Genomic DNA, 19,014 nt, shown 5'->3' on the forward strand with positions numbered 1-19,014 from the left:
ACAATACCAAAATTTAAAAAACTATTCATAAAATTAGTTAAAGATATTGCTAACTTTCTTTGTAATTCCTCAATTGAGAGTAAAAAAAAAATTATGCGGCCCGCCAGTCCCCAATTGTTTTTAATGCGGCCCTCGGTAGAAAAATGTTGCCCACCCCTGGTTTAAATTATCAATCATTCAATGATATTTCCATTATAGTCCACAGCAAGCGTCAACACATTGCCGATGATGCATACAGAAAAAGATGTTTTTACAAACGTTCTTGTAAGATTAAAAAAAGGCTTGGTATAAACTACACAAAACACACACACACACACACGCATGCACGCACACACACACATACATACATGTATATTTTTTTAATTAATTTTTTATTTATTTATTTATTTATAGGCCTATATATGGGATAATATGCATATTAGTTGAAACATTGTTATTTTCATAAACTTCAGCTATTTTTTAACGTTATATGTATTTCATATTCCGCCAATCGTTAATACATTATGCACATCGATAACATTAAGAATTATTTTTGTGTTGGATACATGATGCATTATTATGTTATTAAAAGTTCTAGCATTTTTAAGAAATTCACAAAATGTTACATTAAAGTTTCAAAAATGCGTCGACGAAATAGATCTAGATCCATTTTATTACTTAGAAACCAAATTTAACAATGAAAGGGCGGGGTAAGACACATTTGACCTGTGTAACTGTAAGAGTAGATCTAGATTTATCCTTGACTATCAGATGTGTTATTTGTTCGCTAAACAACTCAAGCCTATTACGCACAAGGAAAACTCATGGCAGTCTTTTTATCTTTTATAACAACTAGTCGACATATCGACTACACACTAGACTTGCCCTAGAGCTATCTGATCTGCTGTCCAACTTTTAGTGTTCTACTCCAAGTTCAAGCTTGTTTACTTTTGGGCAGAGGAAAAAAAAACGGGGGGGGGGATGAAAGTGTTACTTTTTTTTTCTAGGACTGGTTACCCGAATGCTAAGAACTGTAAGTGTAATCATTCATTGTAGATCAAGTAATCTTGATCTCAGTATGGCAGATTATAGGCCAACGTAACTATTTGTTTTAGTTGAAACTATTTAAAAAATGTATCTCTAGATTCTCCTGTTATTAACAAATTATAGTTTAGCGCTAATGAGTAAATTGAAACCACTAAATATTGACTTAAAACGCTTCAGAGTCCCACTACAAACTAACTAAAACTAAGCACGGTGCGCGTTGTATACACACAACCACGTGACTCGGGGGGAATTCGGAACTACCTCTTCCAAGTAGAATTGTTCATTTTTAATAAATATAAAAAGAGAGAACTATAGATATTTGGATTACTGTTGTATATTGTATATAAACTAAATACTTGTATTAGTTTATTAACATAAAAACCGAGACATATTGCCTATTGTTATAGCGATAACAACGATTGGTCTTGTTTAAACCTCGAAGTAACGCGCGTAATGTCCTTTAGCCCCCCCCCCCCCTTTTCCACGCACTCCCACTAAAAGGAGAGGATTAGTCGTGGGTAGATGTTGAACGTGGCCGTGAAAATTACGTAATGAGTCTCAAGGCTACACACTGGCGGTGTAAGGAAAGTAGATCAGCATAGAGTACAAATTGACGTTTGGGAATTTCAATTTTATAGGCTTTGCAGAGCTTTCAAAAACTTTGGTAGACGAATTTCAGTTTTAACCATTATAATGTTAATAACAGTAATACAAATAATAATATAAAGGAAATGCAGATAGTTACATTTCATTGGGCAGTGTTGAAAGGGAAACGAATGTTTTGTTGTTGTTGTTGTTTTGATCATATATATATATATATGTGTGTGTAAGTGTTTGTTTAATAATGTATGTATGAAACCTTGTTTGACTTTTTTTATTTTTCATTCTAAAGAGCAAAAAAATTGTATGTGGTACTGAACATAAAAGGAATGGGGGAATATCATACCTTCTCGAAAATTGTAGTAAATAGGCCATATATTAAATTTGGTTTATGATAGAGAAGGCGGGGTTAAATTGGAACATCAACGATCTGCTATAAGCAGATTAAGTATCTACAAGAGACCAATATTCCATTAAAAAAAACATGACATAGAAATGTTTAACTCATCTATCTTTTCGAAACATATTTGATCGTGATTTCTAGCCGTTTTGCAATTTCCAAACATATACATTTTATACAAATATTATATTACATAAATTTACATATATATTCAATAAAAATTAATTACCACAAATAATATTTGAATGAGGTAACACACCTATACACTCACACAATAGATCTTCACAAAGGGCCTACCCATTAACAATAGAAAGAAGGAGTTTTGATAAAAGAGATTAAGACTGTTTATAAAATAGTGTTACAAATGACCAGTGACAGGAAGAGGTTAACGTGTGACCCCGACGAGATAACACAGCAGCGGGTGTTCCCTGGAATGTACATGTATAAACAGAGACAGGATGTGACATGTTGTTCCATGGGACGAACAGATCTAAGTAGGGGGACAGTTACTAATGAACAGTGACAGATAAAGGTCACTACGTGTGACCCCGACTTGATGACACTGCAGCGAGTGTTTTCTGGAATCTACATGTATAAATAAAGACAGGATGTGACGTTTCCTGACATGTTATTCCAGAGGATACTAGGAGTGTTTGTGCAACTTTAGAGAAGCGATTAGGGACTCTATATAAGCCTGAAAGTTAATGTGAAAGTCAGTCGTATGGAGTCGTGAGTGAGTCGTCGGTACTGTTGTCTGCTGTGCGAAACAGTAGAAGAGAGATGTGTACGACTCGATGTAAGTTAACTAGGGTAGAGTTAACTGGAGTGGACTACTGTCGTTAAAGTCTATACAGTGAATTACAGTGGACTTGAGCCGTTACAGTCGATACAGTCGATGTAAGACGTGTGCGGCTCTGATGTGGTAGACTTGGGTACGACTTGGTTCAGCTTTGGGAGACCTGGAGCGACACTTGGAAGTGTGTCGTTGGTCTGTTCTGTGGAATACGGCTCGATGCAAGTTGAGAAGAGAGGAATTGCAACGAAGTGAAGAGATGCAGTGCAACGAAGTATAGCTAACTGTAAACTGACAGATATTGTACAGTCTTCTACGCTACATGTTACAGTAATGTTAGAGTTAATAGTCATTAAAGTTATATGAAGCTGAAAGTTTAGTCGTCAAGTTCTGTACAGTGTTTTTATTTGTGTGCCTACTAATACTTCTAGCCAGAAGATTCAGAAATACGTAACAATATGAATACTACGTAAGTTGATCAGTATATTTTAATTCCTATAAGTAACGCGCATAAAGCCTTCCTCCTCATTCCCACTCTAATTTTAACATCTTGGTACAATGCTGTTCCCTGCCCTTAATTTCAATGTGTGTAGCCTTGAGACTCACTGCGTCATTTTCACGACCTAGCTCAACATCTACCCGCGACAAATCCTCTCCTTTTAGTGGGAGTGCGTGGAGGGGGGAGGGCTAAGGAGGTGAAGAAATGAGAGGAGAATCATCATTTTATAATGGCTCTTCATCCGGAGTCATTTTTTTCACACATTCTCGTGATTGTCATTTTCCCCCGTTTTGCCAGCTTTTCTTTTATATCAAGAAAATTCAGTAAGAATCGTTATAGATGCATTTTTTTTATAACGTCACCGATAGCCCATGGTCTAAGGATGAAATATACGTTAAAATTTTAATATTATTTTCAAAATTAAGGTCGCTAATTAAAGAGTGCCTATTTTCCAGTGCCTAATTTTCCGTCTTGTCAAAAAAGTGCCTAATTATCCGGGTGCCTATATTTCCTAAATTCGCTAAACCGAGAGGGAAATAGAAAACCAGAAAGAAAAAAAAAGAGAAAGATTGAAGCCCAGCCTCAAAGAGAATCTTTTGTCACCTTCAGCCCATCGTACAAATATTCGTGTCCCTAATGACACTCGCCCAGGGCCAGGTCCAGTGATGAGACAGTCTCTGATTATTTGTTATTGTAGTGATGCTATTTTAATTTTTTTTTAAACAAATTTTTGTAGGAACCAAAGGAGGATACAAGAATAATTGCATACTAAACGACGAGAGAGACAGAGAGAATAAGAGAAAGAAAAATATAGAGATGTTGACATTGTGCTTATGTGAATGTGTTTGTATATAGAGTTATTCCCCTTGGCAAGAAAGCTCCTATTGTGTGTTGTGTGTTATGAAAGAGTTTGATGTACCCAGCGTCGCATACAGAAAATCTAATATCGACTACCGGCGGACAATGAAGTGGCAAAATATGTAGGTCACAGATGGGACTGCGTATCCACGAGAAGTATTGCATTCCTCGTTAATCTTGGGACTCGAAGACAAGCCTTATTATTATTATTTAAGCTAACATAAGAGGGAAAGAGAAAAAGAGAGAGATTGGAGCCCCGATGATATTCGCCCAGCGCCCCGTCCAATGTGTTATTGTAGCAATGCTGTCCTCATTGTTTTTAAATAAATTTTATTAGAAACCAAAGGAGGATACTAGATTCAAAGCATACCAGACGAGAGAGGCATAGAGAACGAGAGACAGAGAGAAAGAAAGAGAGAAAAAAATAGACATGTTGACATTGTATTTATGTATGTGTGTTACGTTTTACGTAATACGGATGTATGCAAACGCGACATGAAGCTCTTCAAAATCGACACTGGCAACTGGAAAGAGGTGGCACTGGACAGATCCACATGGAGAGAGAGCATAAAGAAAGGGTCACAGATTGCAGATGTCATACACAACAGAAGCAGAAAGAAGGGTGAAAATGCAACGGCGCCTGGTGATTATATATGCCCAACCTGCGATCGCAGCTGTGTATCAAGGATTGGCCTCTTTAGTCACACAAGAAGTTGCAAAGGGAAAAGATCGTCTCTCGAGACGTAAAATGCCACATGTAGTTGTTCCCCTTGGTAAGAAAGTCCATACTGTGTTGTGTGTAACCTGTGTTTTAGAGAGTGTGTTATGAAAGAGTCTCGTGTATCTAGCGTGCAGTGTTCTTTAGTGTTATATTAGGCTAATGAGTGTACCATTATTTTAAGCTAACAAGAGAGGGAAAGAGAAAAATAGATATAGAAAGAGAAAGATAGAGAGGGAAAGAGATAAATATATATATAGAGAGAGAGAGATCGGAGCCCCGCCACAAAGAGAATCTTTCGTCATCTTCAGCTCATCAAACAAATATTCGTGCCCCTAAAGACACTCGATCAGGGCCTCATCCAATGCTAAAGTCGTCTCTGAAGACTGGCCACCCTTGAGAAATAAATTACAATTTACTTATTTTAAAGATTAGAAGTAGTAATACCATCTCCCAATAGAACTAGGCCGTCGCAATAGGACGAATTATAAAGACTCAAGAGATGCCTACATGCCAAAATGGAAATGTGTATTTCCAGACCTGGAAATGTGTATTTTGAGGGGCAATTGTGTATTTTTCTAAATATAAAGAAATATACTCAGGAAAGACTAAAATCCTTCAATCTCGTAAGATACACTAATACAGGCATGCAGCAATCCAAAAAAAAAAAATAATAACACAGTATAAGAGTTATATAAGACATGCTGTAAAGTTTTCAAAATATTAACACTTTTAGTCTTTGTCGTAGTTCATAGACTTTTCTAGAATATGAATAAGTTCTTTACATTTGGCAATGATGTTATGATCATGGTGCTTCTAGTGTTTTATTCCTGATTCCGTAATGGCACCAACAGAAAATTCATTTCAAAGAATATGACTTTATGCTAGAAGTGCATTTAGACTTAAACCAGATGCAATGGTTTGTTTGTCTGGATCTAGTGACATCTAGTTTTGTTTATGAGCGATTTCTTTGCAAGCTACCAGTAGAGTATGCAGACACCAAGCTACCAGTAGAGTATGCAGACACTGGACTTTTTTTTTCACATTTTTAAAGTATTCAAATTTTAATTTTCGAAATATTATTTGCAGACTCAACAATGAAAGCTTTGGCATGCTTTACTATCACCAATAAAAATAAATAAAGATTTGTTTTAAAAGACATCAGTGGCGTAGCTACCAATGATGGGGGTGGTGCGGGCCGCACAGGGCACCAAGTGGAGAGGGGCACCAAAATGCTCCCAGCGTGTATTAATTTCCTATTTCCCTGAGCGTTTCAGTAAAAACGACTAATTCTATGGACACGAACAAACATAAACTGCTGTATTTTAAACATGAACTAACGATTTATCAACTAGTCATGTCGCTATTTTGTTTCATCTTCTTGACTATTTCTTCAATACAATGTAAGCTATAGAACAGTTTGAATCTAATTTACTAGATTTATTTCGGACACACGGTACATGTTGTTACTACACTGATCGATGCTTTGTAATATAAAGAAGAAGAAGAAGATATGCCAACTTTTTTTTTTACTTCATTGTTTAGTCCATTGGTTTAATCTAGATATTGAGTTTACAAATATATTTCTAAACTCTAGCTCTAAACAATTGTCTTAGTTTATTCATTTCTTTATGATTCTTAATAGTTTAATTTTTGAAATAATTCTATTGTAATGTCAATTTTTTAAAATAAGCTAACCTTTGTTTTGTACGAGTTTTTTTTTAACTAACTAGTTAATTGTAATACTGTAACGTAAACAAAACGATGAACAGTGCTCAAGACTGACTAGTCTGGCTGGCGCCTCAAAACCCTTTTAAGCTCAGACGGAGAAATCGGCATCTCTGGTTCTGTCCGGTCTGTGTAGTCTATAAGGGCCCCCATACCCAGATCTATCTGGGTCCCTCATTACCGACCCATCGGTATAGCAGAAAATGGCATCTGATGGGTAGGACTTTAGTGCAGCTGATGCCAAGTTTTGGAGTATGGCAGGTGTTAATCGCCTCTTGGTGGGTCCCTGTTGTCCTATAAGGGACATGTTTATTTGTGGGGCCGGAAATCTCCTCCACGGAGGGCAAGTATTAATTCTTCTAATAGGAATTCTATCAGTGGAGAGCCCAGATGATTTTGACAAATTGGCCGCAATGTGGAGGAACGATCGCATTTTTATGCGGTTTCTCTCTCTCCACTGTTGCACTAAGATTGGGGTGGGTAGCCTAGAGTCGCCCCTTTTGTAGCGCTCGTAGGCCGTAAGTACCGCCCTCTCCCTCCTTAAATGTAAAGGGGCCACGTTTGTTAATATTTCACCATCTTCATTTAAATCCAAAGATGGATTCAATGAGTAGTGGAGGTTATCCCCGAAAATAGAAAAACATGAGACCAGCAGAGCTCACATTCAGTCATCGCTTGCTTGGAGGGAACTTGAAGTTCAAGGCCCAAGATTTGATTATACAAGAGACGAAAACCTGGAGAGTTAGTAAAATTACTATCAACGTACGATCCACTCTTGAGGGAGCATGTGCTTCGAACTAAGCTTTGTTCCAGACCGAATACATACATGTCTCCACAAATACAAAATTAATTTATTACCAAATTGGGGGATCACGCTAAAAAAAACAAATCATACAGCAAGTAAAACAAGCCAAATATTTCTTTATTGTTTTTGACAGTACACCTGACATCTTAAAGCTGGATCAAACTTCCCAAATTTTACGGTACGTTGTCATGGATAATGACGGGGTGCAGGTTCGTGAGTCTTTTATTGACTTCATCGACACAAAGGACAAGCATGCTGCTGGAATCGCTGAGATGATTCAAGAGAAACTGCGTTCGGATGGCTTAGACATAATGGACTGCAGGGGTCAAGGCTATGATAATGCTGCGGTCATGAAAGGTCAAAACTACGGTGTCCAAAAACGTATTCTAGAAGTCACTATTCATTGCCTGCTCAAACTCTGGAACATTAACTATTATTCATCGACTAGATCTGAAGCAGGCGGATTATTGGTTGCTGTTCAGTCTTTTTTCATTTTGTCACCTATCTTGGATTTTGGGCTCCTGTATTAACTGAAATTAATGATGCGCAATTCTACCTTCAAAAACAAGGATAGTCTATTCGAGACTGCTCACTCAAACTAAAAACCATAGAGACATTTTAAAGTAGTAATCGAGAGGACATCGCTGAAGCCAGCATTACCTTTGCCGAAAGCGTGTGTTCATATCTGAGAATCAGTACAGAACCTCAAAAACGTATGGGCTATAAGAAAAAGATGCCTGGTGAGAAAAGTGACTACTCTGTACTTACACACAAAGAAGAGCTACGAAGGGAAATTTATTCTACCTTGGACAGGATTGTTCAAGAAATAATCACCCAATTCGAGCAACTTCATAATGTAGCAGATAGATATGAATTTGTGTCGCCTTCCCAGCTATTAAATCCTCAGGTCGAAATCAATCTCGATAGTACTCCTAGCGACATTGATAAAAACGAATTTCTGCTGGAGCGAAAGAGGCTTCAACGGTTTGTCACAGTTTCATCAAAAGCCTCCGAATTTCCAAAACAAAGACCTGTTGAGCTCTTGAATTTTATAAATAAATATCAGCTAGATGATTCAGTCCCGAATATCGCCCTAGCTATTAAATCCTCAGGTCGAAATCAACCTCGATAGTACTCCTAGCGACATTGATAAAAACAAATTTCTGCTGGAGCGAAAGAGGCTTTAACGGTTTGTCAGTTTCATCAGAAGCCTCCGCACTTCCAAAACAAGGACCTGTTGAGCTCTTGAAATTTATAAAAAAAATATCAGCTAGATGATTCAGTCCCGAATATCGTCATCATGATTCGCATATTTTTTACTATTGCGGTAAGCGTCGCTACATGCAAGAGAAGTTTTTCCAAACTTAAACTGATCAAGAATTACTTGCGATCAACAATGACAAATTTACGACTCACTAATTTGGCCATTTTGTCCTTTGAACAAGAGCTGGTGGAAAAAAATGGATTTCGATAAAATTATTGATACTTTTGTCAGCAAGAAAGCGCGTAAAATTCATTTGTAGTATGTTTATGTAAAAGTGATTTTTTTGAATTAACAATATTTGATTTATAAATACATATTATTTTGAACAGATTTTGCAATGTTATTAGTTGTTTTTTTTTTTTTTTTTGGGGGGGGGGGGGGCATCAAAGATGAGGTACCGCACCAGGCATCATATACTCTAGCTACGCCACTGAAAGACATACAATCCTAACTAGTCATTGAACTTGTTTCTAATATAGAGTCTGCTGAATTATATAAGCTCCCTAGCTGTTGTAAGATAAGGCTATTTATTCTAGGTTCTTATGCTTGAAAACAAACAGATGTGTTGAAGAAGGGCACATGGGATAAAAAAGTTAATGTTTTTTTCTGCATAAGCAAAGGCTTTTCTTTTGTAATCAAAGAATATTCCTGATGTTATTTTTTGAATTCAGGCTTTCATAAGTAATGGAACATAGTTAAGATACTAGTGACTATAACTGTAGCTTTAGATCTTCCTACTTTCTGTAATTTTTGAATCAGGGCACATCAGTTTGATTCCCTTTGTCATGCTAAGGGAGAGAGAGATTAACCACCATTTTGTCCATTAAAACCTCTGCCCTACTCACTTTCATCTACTGTATTATAATAGCTTACAAAAATCATATCTAAATCTAGAGCACTTCAACCTTTCTTGGCCTACATCCCCCCTTTTTTTTCTTTCAAAAAATCTGCCAGCGCCCACTCTCTAAGAAAAACACTTATAAAAAAGGTTAAGAAGGCAAATTTGAACAAAATGTCATTTTTAAATTAATTTTTATGCTGATGAGAGATGACCGCATGCCAAAGGTGATCTTCTTTGTTGCCCTCACTGGCATAGAGGAAAAATACCTGGTAGCAGATGTCCTCTGAAAGAGACAGTTGAAGAGCTATCACGCAAAAGACGGGAAGAAAACTAGAATAGACCGCCAGCAGACAATGGCTTTGTCTGCACAAGATTCTGGAAAATATGCAGATCTCCACTGGGTCTGCGTAATTATGTGAAACACTGCTCTCACCCGTAATCTTCGGAATTGAAGGCGAAAACAGCCAATATTATTATTATACAAAAAAGATGTCAAATAATTTGCAGTGATTACACACAAAAGTTAATCTCACTGTCATGACTTTCTTTCAAATCCTTAAGAATAACCCCCTTTTAAATATTTGGGCCTACTGTTTTTAGTTTAATTGTAAATTTAGTTTTATTCTTTTAATATAAACATTATTATTGCTGAATTCACTACAAAAAGAAATTAAGCTAATGGGAAACTTGTGCCTCCTGCAGTCTGACAATATTAGAAATTTCAAGCTTTAAATTAGCCAAAGCAAGGCAAAGGTCTCCTCTAGTCGCTACATCCAGTCTATTACTTTGCTTATTCATTAAGTTTGTCACCCACTAAATCTTGGTTAACCATGTATGTTGATAATAAAGCTAAAACATAACTCCATTTTTGACCACAGTTTTGGAACTTTACTGAAACATTTAAATGCAGCCACATCTCAGTTGTGCCTGCAGGGGCGAAGCTAGGAATTTTCCATCATTTGGGGGCCAGGAGGGCTTGAACTCTTTGGGGGCCCCTGCATTTTGCGTAATATTTAATTTATTTAATTAAAAAGACACTCATTTGGGGCCCCACAAAGTGGGGGCCCAGGGGATTTTCAAATTGTTCCCCCTCCTCCCCCCACCATAGCTACACCACGTGTGTGCCTTCTATGTTAACAACCCAGCGAACTTAAGTTTTAAGTCTAATCTCTTTTTTTATCATGTTTCACAAAACTGTTGAAAGATGAGATTATTTTTTGGCATGGGTTTGTATTTTATTTACAATTTTATTTAATTAGATTCAAATAGAAATGAAATTGCAGGCTTAACTTTTTTGTGTATTATAACTTACTAGGTGAATAGTGTGAATAGGTCTGTTCTTTATTCTATATTACTATGAAAGGTGTTGCGTTCAACCACTGATGGTTTCCTATATGTGGTCATTTATAAGCTACATAACTAGACAATTTTAAAATAATATTTCATCACTAACAGATCAGATGTATAACATGTTTAAAAAAATTTTTTTTTGTTTTAATCAATTTTCAAACAGTATCATAAGACTTTTAAAAAAGCTATGCATTTTTCTAAGAGGCTACCAAAACATATCCAGCTTTGCCATTTTATGTTTTTAATGTTGTTTTAATAGTAGATCTTTATAATTGTTCATGAATATTGTTTTAAAATTATTTTTTTATATTGCTATATGTTTGTGAAGCCGACTTGGTTTCATAACCTCATCAGAAAATGCCGTCATTCAAAGTAGAACATACTTTTTATCTAGTGGCAATTCACTAAAACTCTTAGTAAGGCTGATACGCCGATAGCGTCCCCATCGGAGACCACTGGTGACTGATCTGGAGGCTGGGGCAGATTCATCAATGGTTTGTTGGTTTTAATGTGCATAGGGCCTATGCCATAGGCTATTTAATTTATAGCTATTTTAATAATTCTATGGAATTGTAAGCTAATGTCCTGAATGTGAAATACTAGAATCTAGAATTCTAGATCTACTACTAGACTAGTCACTAGACCTATATTTGCCCAATTTTTAAAGCTACAATGTACCTAGTCAGTTAAATTTAGCCTTTTTTTTTAGGTTGATAAATAAAATACTAATACTTAGACTCTTAGTACTTACTTGTACTACTTGTAGCTTTTTCACAAGAAACAGACACAAGACTATCAAGTATAATTGAGACAGACGTCAATTCAACCTACACAACTATAGTCTCCAACATCTTACAAGCAGCAAAAAAATACATCCCCCGAGGCCAAGTTAAGAAATACAAACCTTTATGGACACCTGAATTAGATAAATTAGTAAAAGAAAGAAACAATGGCCAGGAAGTCTATAGAAAAAAATCCTACTAGAGAGAACAAGACAACGTACAACAAATTGACAGGGCTTATAAGATACAAAATTAAAACAGAAAAAAAGAAAAAGTGGACCACAACATGCGAACAACTAGATCTAAACAAGGATGGTCGAAAGGCCTGGACCCTTCTGCACCGGCTAGCAGGAAAGAAACAAATAACAAACCCCCAACCTATAAAAGGCACTGACGACATAATAACAGAAAACCTTAAAAAGGCTGAAACCTTCAATAAATATTTTGACAGCATTAACAAGTCAAAGCCAAGAAAACAACTGGACCAGGCCTTCAGTAATATCTTAAAGAAAGAAGAAAAAGCTCCAACAGTCAACTGTCAGATCTTTGACACTCACTTCACTCTACATGAGCTCAATACTGCCCTAAAAAGCCTCAAGTCAAGAAAATCCCCTGGACCCGATAAAATAACAAATGAAATGATTCAGGGACTAGGACCACAGGCCCAAAACTGTATACTTAACTTTATCAACCATACATGGAAAACTGGAGACATACCACAGGAATGGAGAACCGCAAACATAATACCCATTTTAAAGAAAAATAAACCACCTGGAGACCCAAAAAGTTATAGACCAATATCTCTAACATCCAACATTGGCAAAATGGCAGAAAAAATGATCAATAACCGACTTTATTGGTGGCTAGAAAGTACTTGCTCACTCCACAATGCACAAGCTGGCTTCAGGAAAGCAAGTAGAACAGAAGACCACCTCTTTCGTTTTATCCAGGACACAGTAGAAGGGTTTCATGAAAACAAGCACACTACAGCAGTATTTATAGATTTGCAGCAAGCCTATGATAGAGTATGGAGAAAAGGTATATTTTTGAAGATGAAAAAAATGGGCATCCATGGAAAAATGTACAGCTGGATCAGGGCATTCTTAAAAAACAGAACCATCCAAACCCGATTCGAAGGTGCCATCTCTAGCAAAAAAAGTTTGGAAGAAGGACTACCACAAGGTTCAGCCCTTAGCTGCACTCTCTTTCTAATCTTCATGAATGACCTCCCGGACCTCATTTCAGTCAATAAGGCACTTTATGCAGACAACCTTTTAATTTGGACTACAGAGAAATATCCAGTGCTGACTAGATCCAAACTAAATAGAGCCCTCACAACTATCTCCACATATTCAAAATTATGGAAAATGGAAATAAACAAAGAAAATCTTTAGCCACAGCAACAAAACAGCAAAAAGAAACTACATCCTAAAAATAGACTCTCAGCCAATAAATAAAGAAGAAAATCCAACATATCTTGGTGTAAAACTAGACCAAAGACTGTCTTTAAAACACTTTATGGCAGATTTAAAAGAAAAGGCATCACAAAGATTAAACATAATAAAACACCTAGCAGGAACATCCTGGGGAACTGAAAAGAAAACCTTAAGACAGTTATACACTGGATATGTCAGATCTGTAATGGATAACTGTCTCTCCATACAAGTAGCTGCCAACAAAACCTATCAATCATCATTAGATACAATCCAAAACCAAGCCTTGCTGTTAATTAGTGGAGGTATGAGAACTACTCCCACAGCAGCCTGTGAAATAGACTCCAATATTAAACCTCTTAAGTTAAGGCGCAACAGAGCAGCATTAGAAGCTATTGAGAGATACAGAAGGTTGGAGGACGATCATCCAAATAAATTACTAACACAGAGAAATAGGAAAAACAACCAAAAAAAGCAAAGGACTCTGATCCAACTTACTGACGAACTAGCCCTAAAACACCACCTACCCAATAACAGAGAAAAAATTGCCAGGTTTTCAAACATTACACCCGGACTAAACTACAAACAACCAACCATCAAAACACATTTACTAAATAACACCTTAACAAAAGAATCAAATCCACTGGAGCTCAAAGTAGGCACGCTTGAAACAATCGAAAGCTATCAAAAAACAGCTATCCATATTTATACAGACGGATCGGCTTTCAAAGCTACCATCAATGCTGGTCTTGGTGCCTTCCTGGTCTTCCCTAAAAATAAACACTTTGAGATAAGCGCACCCTGTGGTGATTACTGCTCAAACTTCCAAGCCGAAATTGAGGCAATTACCATAGCACTCCAGACAGTGGAAAACAAATTATATGAAGGAGTGCAACCACCATCAGATATTGTTGTCTTTACAGACTCCCAATCTACTCTGCAAGCACTTAACAGCAGCACCTCAAACAGCCCAAGAGAGTTGACAACACTCATTGTGATAATCCACCAGATGATATCAAAATTAAATATCAATATTACACTACAGTGGATCCCTGGACACATTAGCATCATGGGAAATGAAAAGGCAGATAAGCTATCAAAGGCAGGTTCATCTATGGAACAACCAGATAGACCTGTTAACTACCTCACCCTAAGGTCAATGTTAGTCAACAATCACAAAGAGGAGTGGCTCAACCAATGGGCATCAGGAAACACAGGCAGAGCCATGTACAGAGAAATGACTACGCCTAACAAACTGGACAGTATTAACTTCCTCCCCCGCAAAGAACAATCTACAATCTTCCAACTAAGAACAGGACACACACCACTATTAAATTACCACCTGAACAAAATAAACTCCACACAACTACCCCTTTGCAGACATTGCGCCCACCCCTTTGAAACCGTAAACCATATCCTCTTTGAATGCCCCTCCCTAATCCACCTTAGGCAGACCCTACTTCCACTACAGCCCAACATAACCAACACCCTGTACGGCAGTGCTGAACAGCTGAAGAAAACAGCACACTTTTTTTCCTTGGCACAGTCTGCAAAAGAGCTCACAGCTCAGCAGCAATAAAGCTGGCTAGAAGAAGAAGAAGTACTGCTTGTAGTAATACTAAAACTAAAAGAATTTAATAAATAGATCTAGATTCTAGATTCAAAATTTCAATCTAGATAATAAGATATACTTTGTGAGGTTGGAGTTAGATTCATATAATATATAAATCTATACTCATACGGCATAGTCATACTCATGATACTCAGGACTCAGGATACTGGTAGTGGTAACTGGTTCTACTTTTCTAGATTAGATCTATATAATATATATATATATAAATATTAATACCAAATATAGACTCTCTAGTTCTAGTAGTAGATCTAGTAATTCTAGTAGTTAGTATAGTAGTAGTAGTAGACCTATCTATCATAATCTATGGCTATAAGAAAAAATAGCCTAGTATATACTAGTAAATACTACTACACTATTAGTAGCAATTACTTCTTACTAGGACTAGAGACAGAGAGACTAGACTAGACTAGATCTAATCAAATCTAATCTAGATCTATATAAAAGTATAGATCTAGATATAATAATAATAGTATAGTAACAGTATAGTTACTAGATAGATCTAGGTAACTAGTAGATCTAGTATAGTATAAGTATTATAAGTATAGATTATAATAGATGTAGACTACATTGTAGTCAATAATAAATATAGATAAAAATTAATTAAGTCTAGATGTAGTACTAGTACATACCATTAGATAACAAGTCTAGGAATAAGCTGACACATTGAAAGGTACTCCACTTTGTTGGCATCAGCAAGATCTAGATATTCTAGGTCTAATTAGTAATAATTAGTCTAAATTAGTTCAGTAGTTGAAATCTTCGCGCATCAGCGCAAGAAAAGAAAAAGTTAAATATCGTGGTAAGGATAATCCATTTCCGGCATGGATGCACTGATCTATATTGTTCTATATGATTGAAACAACTTTTTGTTTTTGGTTTTGTTCTTTTTGTTTTTGTTAGTTTGTTGTTGTTGTTTTTTTTTTTTTTTTGTATTAATTTTTTTTATAAATTTTTATAAAAATTTTTAAAACTTTTTTTTTTTTGCTTTCGCGGGAGGAATGCGTATTTCCTTTTCAGATGTTAAACCGTACTCGCGTGTCCATTTGCGTACAAAAATACGCAAGATACTTGTAGGCATCTCTGTGAAGATATAATTTTTTTTTTTTTAATTTTGTATACCAAAAATTAGGTGATGCTTTCATTATCTGCTGGTGTGTGAGCATTTTAAATTACACAGACTAAGATTTATAAGAAAAAAATTAAAATCTAATTCTTAATCAGTAAAAAAACAAAATACAAAAGAAAACTTCGGTGTATTCATAAAGTTGTTTCTGCCTTTTTTTCAGAAGCTAAATCCTACTATAGAATTTTATAGGGCCTATTGATATTTTAATATATAACTATTAAATTTTTGACATCATTATTCTCATATTGTGTGTTGCTATGTCTCGCCTAGATTGTAATTTGGTTCTAGATGACAATTTCACTTTTTGTGAATCGTGTGAAATTGGGAGGGGAGGGGGAGATTCATTACTAGTAGAAGAGGAAAAGAAACTAATTATTCAAACAATGTAAACTTATCGCGAATACCGAATAATTGTAAACAGCTGTATATGGGACGGGAGGCGAAGGAGGTAGAAATACACATTAATTTGGTGACGGGTGCAGATTTAGCCAAGCTATGGTAGGTCATTTAAAACAGAAAACTATGCCAAAAAGAAGAACTAGAATCTATTCAAGTTCTAAGATGATACAGGGTGAGTAGGGGAAGGGGGAGGGGTAGACCTACAGAATAAATATGTAAGGCTTTCAAACTTTCAACTTTCAACGGAAAAGTCAGGAAATACACGTAAATAATGTTTTAATCCATGTCTCTGTGGGATAAATTTTATCGGCACCAAAAGAAATAAATGCACCGTTCTAACATGATCCCAAAGCAGATCATAGCCCAGCGACATAGAGAGGCTCGCGCCTTAAGGGAGAATACTTTCTCACTGTCAGGACATCGTACGAATATTATTGTCTGATATGACACTCGTTTAGCGACCAAAGCAAAAAATGTCCATGTTGAATAAAAGACTAAAAAGAGTTTTTGTAAAAAAATATCCACATTGCAATGAAAAAAAAAAGGAGATTAAAAAAAAGTATTGATAACAATTAGGAGTTTATAAAATCTAGATCTAGTAAATAAAATGAAAAATGCATTTGCAAAATGTTGGGTTTATTTCTCATCTTCTTTTTTTATTACATTTACTTAACATTAAATATGAAACTTGTCTTCGAGTCTGAATATTAAAGAGGATTGTATAATTTCTCGTGGATACAGCTGTGACCAACATATTTTGCCACATCCAGCGCAGGCATAAAAATTGTCTACTGCGTGTCGATTTAGATTTTCTTTACGCCGTCTACGTCTGTCATCGGCAGCGGATTTTCTTTTGGTCTGAAATATGTATCCCGCGGCCTTTGTAAGTGATCTCCATCTGTCTCGTTCCGAAGCCGCCTGCAACCAGGAGCTCTCTTCTATGTCAGTTAAAGTAATTTGTTGCCTAAGCAATCTTTAAAGCGTTTCTGCGGGACATCTCTGTTACGCTGACCACTTCAGCTCAACAAAAAAGATTGCCTTTGGCATACTGTCGTCCCCCATAAGGGAGACGAACTCTGCCAAGCATAATTGTCGGACAATAAAAAATTTATCTATACTGTCCATACTAACGTCCGCAAGAATATCGCTGTTTGTAGTGTGGGTTTAACAGTCCAGCGCGCAGCCATCCGTAGCGACATGTGAATACCCACTTGTTCTCCCCCCTCTTGTTTTTTCGTGGGGTTACTATCGGTGTAAACGCGTCACATGTCAGCTCATTAACACAGCCAGCCCGTAACGTCATGCGATCAGAATGCCTAGTTACGCTGTTATTTTTTTCCACCCACATTTTTAGCAAGAAATAAGCAAAATTCTAATTTAAAAAAAAAATATTGGGTAACAATTTTAGGAGAGTGGACAACATTTTAGGAGAATTCTGGCAATTTTTAGTAGAATTTTAATTTTTTAGGAGATTTTAGGAGCGCTAAGAACCCTGTGATAAGGAGAGGGGAGTTTTATTAATGTTGCCAGGGGAAAAAAACTAATTTTATTTCCATTTAAATTATAAATAAATTTTGGAACATAAACCTCAAAAAAAAAAAAGTAAACAAAGACGTCTTTTGAGTAAAAAAAAATAAAACCTTGCTATACTAGATAGGATCGACAGGATGGCTGCCTGGTCGTGCGGTTTGCGCGCTGGACTGTCGTTCACATTTATCGATGGTCGAGGGTTCAAACCCTGCCCGCTCCCATCCCCCGTCGTCCTGCGGGAGGTTTGGACTAGGAAGTAATTATCTTCAACTCTGAAGGAACATCCGAAACATGTAAAACATTTTACAAAACATTTTACAAACATTTTTGTTTCTTTTTTTTTTTATTTGAGAACTGTCAAATTTCTAGTGATGGGCAAGAGTGAACTGGAAAGTTGCTAACTTTTAGTTTAACTAAAAAAAAATTAGTTAAGGCCAAAGTTTAATTTAAAAAAAATAGTGTAATTAAAATCCTAGTTTAATTAATTTTTTTTAGTTACAAACTAAAAAGTTTAATTACAAATTTTACAAACTTATTTAACATACATAGGCCTACGGTCAAAACCAATAAATATTTAGATATATATGTAATTCGGAGAATATATATAATGAAGGATAGAGAGGAGAATAAACTAGAGGGTGCACAGGTCACTAGAAAGCCTTTTGACCTTTACCCTATAATGGCCGCTATTCCCGCCTTTTAAAAAAAATAAACATGTTCATTATATTTCTAGCAAGTTTCGCTGCTTGATAAATCCTGATAATTCCTTGCTTCTATAGATCTACATTTTGCTGCTTTTTTTTTTTTTATTAAACACCAGTGTGTTCCTGTATAGCTGCAGGCAAATAATTTTGCTTTACTATATAGTTCTAAAAGAAATGTCGACTCTTTTTATTTAAAAACTTTTTACTAGATAGATCTAGATCTAGACTACTGACTAGATCTAAAGTTAGAGTCTAGACTAGTGACGTCTAGTCTATTACTATTAGTATTAATCTATTACTACTATTAGATCCATAGTCGTAATAGTCTATATTTAATTATTTTAGTCTCTTAGTCTTAAGTAGAGTCTAACTCTTAGTAGTCTTAGATCTAAATGTAAATTTAAAATTATAAGTCAATAATATAAATCTATTAGTTTAGAGATTCTACTATTCTAGAATTAGAGTCTAGATTAGATCTAGATATATGATATATCTAGAAAATTCTAGATTACTTATTAGATTATT

The sequence above is a fragment of the Biomphalaria glabrata genome, unplaced genomic scaffold (genome assembly GCF_947242115.1).
Source record: "Biomphalaria glabrata unplaced genomic scaffold, xgBioGlab47.1 scaffold_19, whole genome shotgun sequence".
NCBI classification, from domain to species: domain Eukaryota; kingdom Metazoa; phylum Mollusca; class Gastropoda; family Planorbidae; genus Biomphalaria; species Biomphalaria glabrata.